Source organism: Lycium barbarum, chromosome 1 (assembly GCF_019175385.1).
Source record: "Lycium barbarum isolate Lr01 chromosome 1, ASM1917538v2, whole genome shotgun sequence".
Lineage (NCBI taxonomy): Eukaryota > Viridiplantae > Streptophyta > Magnoliopsida > Solanales > Solanaceae > Lycium > Lycium barbarum.
Genome location: NC_083337.1, coordinates 121,207,163 through 121,214,239, shown reverse-complemented (window position 1 = coordinate 121,214,239; position 7,077 = coordinate 121,207,163).

The following is a 7,077-nucleotide window of genomic DNA, read 5'->3' as shown; positions in this document are numbered from 1 at the left end:
AAGAAAACGTTTCCGGGTGACCTGACTTGGAGGGGCAAAAACGGTATTATAAGTTTGGAATTTGGAAAAATACCAAGAGATAGAAGTTATAGATAATGTAATTAGCTTTCCAACCATAGGTCGTGGGTTCCTAGGTAAAGTCGGTACAAGGAGATATGGACGTTTTAAGGTCGAAAGGTCAGTGGGCTATGCCCAACTCGGGACCAACCGGTTTGGCCCAAGAAAAATGAAAAGAAAAAAACATTAGGCCCAAGTTTAAGAGGGTGGCTGGCCAAATCCATGGCCCAAACCCACAAAAAAATTAATGAATTTTCCATGTGTTAAAATAGATGAAAGGGACCATATATTATCACTTATCCATTAGAATTTTCAGAAACACAAAAGATGAAGAACAAAAACAAAGGGCCATTTCGGCCAAGACCCATGGAAATTGAGTACCTTAAATCTTGTTCCAAAAATTATTTTCTTGTAGTATTCCTACCAATTCAAGTACCCTCTACAACGTGGTACGATTATTTCGGAAGATGGTTCATCCGTTTCATCGTTTCTGCACTTTGGTTAAGTGAAGAAGATTGGAGAAAAAAGTAAGAATTCATTCCATGTTATTATGTTATGAAGGTTTGTTGTGTTGTAGTATGTAGAAATGAGTAGAAAGTATGGAAATATGGAAGTTTGCAAAGTGGGTATGTAAGTTGGCATGTAGCCGTGTGTGTATGTATGTTATATACGTATGGTGAGTTAAATTTATGTTGTATTCTAGTTGTGAGTATGATGGAATTCATATTGAGAATGAAAGTTGAATGAATTTGGTTGAAGTTGGAAATATAGGTATTGGCCGTGTGGTATATGGAGATTAGAATGGGAATGAATTAATTTTGTTTAATATGTTGGTTGTGTTGTTGTGATCCTTATAATGTAAAGGAAGGTAATATGATTTAAGTTGGCATTGAAATGGAATGTAAAAGGTTATGTCATTCTAACATGATTTTATGATATTGTGGAAATGAAGTCGTAAGGTGTAAAGTATGATGATTGTTGATGAAGTTGGAAGATAGAAACATGTTATGAAAATGTTTGTTAAAGATTAGAAGTTTTGGTGGAATTATGACTTTGGTGGAAAGCTTGTATATTGTGTATATCTTGTGAATATTTTGTGGAATTGATATGAAGTGCTTCCAAATTATATTGTGATGAACTTGATTAATGATGAATGTGAAACCCTTGAGATTTGTTTGGAAATTTGAAGTTGAAATGGAAGTATCGCACTATGTTAGAAAGGGAACTAGTTGTGCCATATTGTGTCTTGTAGTTATTGTTGTTGTTGTTAGTGTTGTTATTGGGTTTTTGTTGATTGTTTTGGCCGAGTTGAATTCTCGGGGATGCTATATGTATAGGGGAAATGCTGCCCAAATTTTTGTAGAAAGTGTTGATTTGATATTTAAGTCCTAAAGTCTTAGGGTTAACATTTGGTAAATGTGACCATTTGTAGATTTTGGACAAAACGGGAAGTGAACTTGGAAAGGCGTAAAAAAAGCATAAAAGGTATGTAAAGCTATCCCAATTCTTCTTTTGGCAAGTCCTAGATGTACTAGGATCGGATTTGAGCCTCGGGAAATATTCTGTCTTTCGGAATCCGCGTTTCAAATTGTCCCTTTTTCATTCACTGGAATTGAACCCTATAAGTATGCTTTGTAAAAAGAATTGTGTAAACTTCCGCAAATTGTCTAGAAAGTTATGAAATGTCCCTAGGACCTCCGTAGGTGACTCCATAAGCTTAATATACGTAATTTGAGCCCACCGCTTCGGTTGTCCCGAGGTGGGCCCACTATTTCCGACTTTACCCTTTATGTGTTATAACTTAATTTCAAGCGGTTCTAAAGGAAACGCCTTAACTACTCTTCTAACTACCAATGATATTTATTCTAAATACTTTATTGAATCTCTGTAAAGGTATGATATTTTGTGTCTCATTTAGTCTCCCACTATTCCCGCTTTGCCTTTTAGTGTACTATTGCCTTATTTTCGAACAATATAAAATGAAACGTTTTAACTATCCTTTTAACTACTAAGGAAAATTGTTTTAATGATTCCCTCGAGTCTGGTGAACTATTTTGGAATATGAAAATGATCCCTGAAGGATTATTCTTCCGTAACTCATTATGACATACGACATACACTTACTATGATTCTGTCCGATTTCATTGGTTTGATTTGTCATCCGATATGCCTCATTGAGTCTCTGGAAATATATGGTATTTTTATTGCATTTAGTTTCTCACTACTCCATTCGTGGATGCCTCAATGTTTCCCCCACTGACCCCGGGCCAGGATATGTTGTCAAGCGTATTCCACTGCATTGTTTGCCGTGCCTCGATGTGAGGGGGCTGGTATATATGTACATGGGTTGTGGAGTATGATGTGCCATGTACACACATTCTTATATGATATGATCTGATATGGCCATCTGATATGATATGTTATGTTACGGGGTTATCCCCTATTCTGCTCCTTATGTGTGGTGGCACCAGCGTCGGGGGGTGGCCACGTTTTGTTTGCCGAGTCCCTTGGCAGGGGTCGGATATGATATGGTATATGTTTCTGTACACACTCCTCATGTTTTGAAAATATGCATTTGATACTTCGAATGTTACACTCACTTCTCTGTAAGTTCTGTTTCGGTTATGATCTTGTTCCGTAATGGGACCAGGTACAACATATGTTTTCAGCGAATACTATTTATACTATATGATCAGCATTTTGCTAATCTGGATATTCAGTTCATTTTTTGTATCATCTGCTTCGATTATGACTTAGTTTACTACGTTCCGTGCTTTACATACTCAGTACATATTTCATACTGACCCCCTTCCTTCGGGGGCTGCGTTTTCATGCCGCGCAGGTACAGACGACAGATTTGCTGACCCGCCTGCCTAGGACATCTATTCTGTTATTTTGGGAGTGCTCTTTTGTCCAGAGCCTATATGTTGGTACAGTCTGCTACTATTGTATATATGTATGCTATTCAGGGGTATGATGGGGCCCTGTCCCGTCTTATGATTCTGTTATAATCTGTAGAGGTCTGTAGACATACTTGTGTGGGTTTTGTATATGTTTTGGGATGATATGATCTGTGACAGTCTTATCGGCTCCCATGTACTATGTCGGTTCATTTATGATGATTACTAACGCCAATTGACTTTTACATTTAAAAATATTCTGCTGATATGCTAGTCTGGGTTATTGGGTATGTTTGGGTGTCCAGCACGGACACTAGTCGCGGCCTACGGAGTTGGGTCGTTACATTATGATTACACCGTGCCTACATGGCCGGGCATGTCACCGTTAAGACGGGCTGCTATGTATACACCGTGCCTAGAGGGCCGGACATGATCACCCCTAGTGGGCGGCATATGATTGTTACCAGGATGCGGGTTAATGATGAGTATTATGATGCGACGATATATGCGCTATGATAACACATGTACTATGATTATATAAATATACGATATATGTATGAAATGTATTCACCTATGAAACTCATGCAGGTTATATCTTCCTCATATGGCTTATGATTCTTCTATTATGTTCATTTCATTTTTGCCTTACATACTCAGTACAATGTTCGTACTGACGTCCGTTTTCTTTGGACGCTGTGTTCACGCCCACAGGTAGACAGGGAGGTGAGCTTGACCCAGACTCGTAGGAGCTGTCAGCTGATTTGAGAGCACTCTATTGTTCCGGAGGTGCTATTTGGTTGATTCTTTTGTGTATATATATATATGTATATGTATGTATTTTGGGCCTGACGGGTCTTGTCCCGTCCATATGTCTAGTACTTTAGTAGAGGCTTGTAGATACACATGTGTAGGTAGTATGGTCTCACGATGCTACGATTGTGTATATATATTATTTTGATAGCCGAAGGGCTTACGTATATAAAGTTAATTATGTTTTCAAATGAAAAATGGTTGTTTTATGATTGTGAGTATATAAATGGGAAATGAGTGTATAATGATTATGACGAGTAAGGAAATGAGTGGTGCTCGGTGGTTAGCCCCGGGTACCCGTCACGGCCCCTAGTCAGGTCGTGACAAAAGTGGTATCAGAGCAGTTCCATCCTAGGAAGTGTCTACGAGCCGTGTCTAGTAGAGTCTTGTTTATGTTGTGTTGCACGCCACACTAATAAACAAGAGGCTACAGGGCATTTAGGAAAAATGGCCGTCTTTCATCTTAAGAGATCGTACGATAGAGCCGTGTTATAAGATTTTCCCCTCTTAATAGTGTGCTATGATTTCAGAAATGCCGCCAAAGGGAAAAGCTACAGCCGCCCACAAGGGCAAGACTATGATGAAAAGGAGGGTAGAAAGAGAGCCGCCAATGAAAAGCTTTCATTATCCATATCATTTCATGATTAAAAGTCCAGTAAGATTATGAGTATAACGAGAACCAGCGGGTTCGCTCGGCTTTAAGTAAGGGTCGGGTGGCCATCATACCCTATCAGAATTGGGGTGTGACATGATCTTAGCGATGACCGAATTGGTTCTTCTAGCAAGATCAATTTGAGTCCAAGTAGTGTGGGTAAGTGTGTTGATTAACTTGTTTGTATTGAAAGTCCACTAATTGAGAAATGTTGTGATATGCCTAATAAATCTAAATTTAGTGATAACTTTGACCAAGTTGATAGTGAATTTGAATATGACATACCAACCGTATTTTACACTTATGGAAATGAGTCTCACGACCTTGATTTGTTGTCATTTGTTGAGACTCAAGATTCTAAAGGTGTTATGTGTCAAGTATGTAGTCATGTAATTAAAAATTCTTTGAAGAATGACCTTTGTCTTTTTGAGAGTGAGATTGCATGCTTTGATCATTCATTGTTCATTGATTCTTCTCTCTTTATAGATAATGCGATATTTGATATTGACATGACTATTGGGAATGATGAACCTAGTGGGATGTTTGGTAATGTTGAGCATTTGGTTTCCTTTGGAGACTATAATGTGATCTGTAACCTACTATGGAATGATGGCACTCTTTCCCACTATGGAGATCTTCCTTGCAGGGGTTGTGATCCATTTGTGGGGAAGGAAAGTGTTACAAAGGAAGGTGATTTTTGTCTAGAAATTGCAAATTCTTCCTTTCATGTTCAACTTCATAATAGACTATTGGATGATCTTATTCTTGAACCTAATAATGAGGCTACATTGGAGGATGAAATAGATGAGGAAGTTGTCTTAAGTTACACCTTTCTTTATTATCTATTTGCATATGATGACAATCATGCTATCGTTGGGAGTGCACCTTATGTTAGGTGGGGTTCTATTGGGGTATGTAATTGTTTCCTTGACCATGATATGTGGGTATCGTTCCCTTTTGACCTCGGTGAGGTCTTAACTTTGTGTGAATCGTATCATTTTGCAATTGAGGTTCATTTGTGTGTTGTGCCAACTTGGTTTGTTGAAACGATTGGTTCCTTTAGAATATCCTCATTTCTTGATATTTAGGATAGCCAAGTCCTTAGTGCTCCACTTGAGAGTGTATTTTTCTTGATCATTGTTGATACTTGGCTATATCACAAATTCGTGCTTACTTGGCATGGTGGTATATTGGACCACCCTAATACTAACCCTCATACTTTGAGGACTTGGTTGTTGTTTGTCCCCCTTATGGTTTTGCAAGGTTTAGATTTGAGGATGAATCCTTTCAAGAAGAGGAGAATACAAGTCGAGTTGCCTCAAAGATTTTGTCATGGGCCGTCCCGGGATGTCCAAGAGTGGATGATAGCATGGAGAGAATGGATGGGTGATGGAAGAGCATTAAAGTGGTCAAAAGAGCAAGGAAGGCTATGTTTGCAAGAGGCCACATTCGCAAATTCAAGATTTCTGTCACGACCCAGCTAGGGGCCGTTACGGGTACTCGGGGCTGACCACCGAGCACCGCTCTTTCTACTACTCATCATACTCATTAAGCCTCATTTTTCGTTCATAAACTCATAATCATAAGAAAATCATTTTCATTGAAGAACATAAATACTTTTATATACATAAGCCCTTTGGCTATCAAAAGATAATGTACACATATCTACGTATATACAGTAGCGACCTTGTGAGACCATATAACCCACACATACGTATCTACGAGCCTTTACTAGAGTACTAGACATATGGACGGGACAAGACTCCGTCGTGCCCAAAATATTTATACATATGTATATACACAAATTTATAAGCCCGATTAGCACCTTCGGAATAATGGAGTGCTTCTGCAAATCTGCTGATAGCTCCTAAAGGTCTGCACCGTCTCCCTGTCTACCTGTGAGCATGAACACAGCGTCCAAAGAAAACGAACGTCAGTACGAATATTGTAGTGAGTATGTAAGGCATGAATGAAACAAACATAATAGAGAAATCATAAGTCATGAGGTGAAGGCAAAAATTGAGCGACCTTTAAGGGTGAATACATTTCATACATATGTCACATATACATAATCGTCGTACATGAACCATCATAGCATATACATCATCATGTCATATAATTCATCATCGTAGTGCCGTAGCTTCTCATACACATAAAACATTATCCGTATTCGGCCACGTAGGGCTCGCCAATATCCTTATTCGGCCACATGGTAGCTCGACAGTATCCGTATTCGGCCACGTAGTGGCTCCACCATATCACATGCATCATACAAGGATCAATATATCTCATCATCATCATTGTCATCATATACATCTCATAAGCTTATCGTAACCTTTCATTAATGCACACATTTACATTTAAAGACAATCTATGAAAATCACATTGTATTCGTAGCATGAATTTCGTATAATTATCGTATGATAGTCTTTATAATCTTTGGGCTTAAGCTCATCATTTCCATTATAATTTCTATAGCATATCTTTTAGCTTTATCTCACATGAAATCCTTTATGAACATATACTCGTAGTTTCTCAAAACATTGGTCATAGGACATGCATTGAGGCTTATGAACAATATATAACAATGTCGGGGTGATGTAAGGTCGAGATCCCCCGATTATATTATGGAGCATTCATAGGTATTCCGCCTCACCT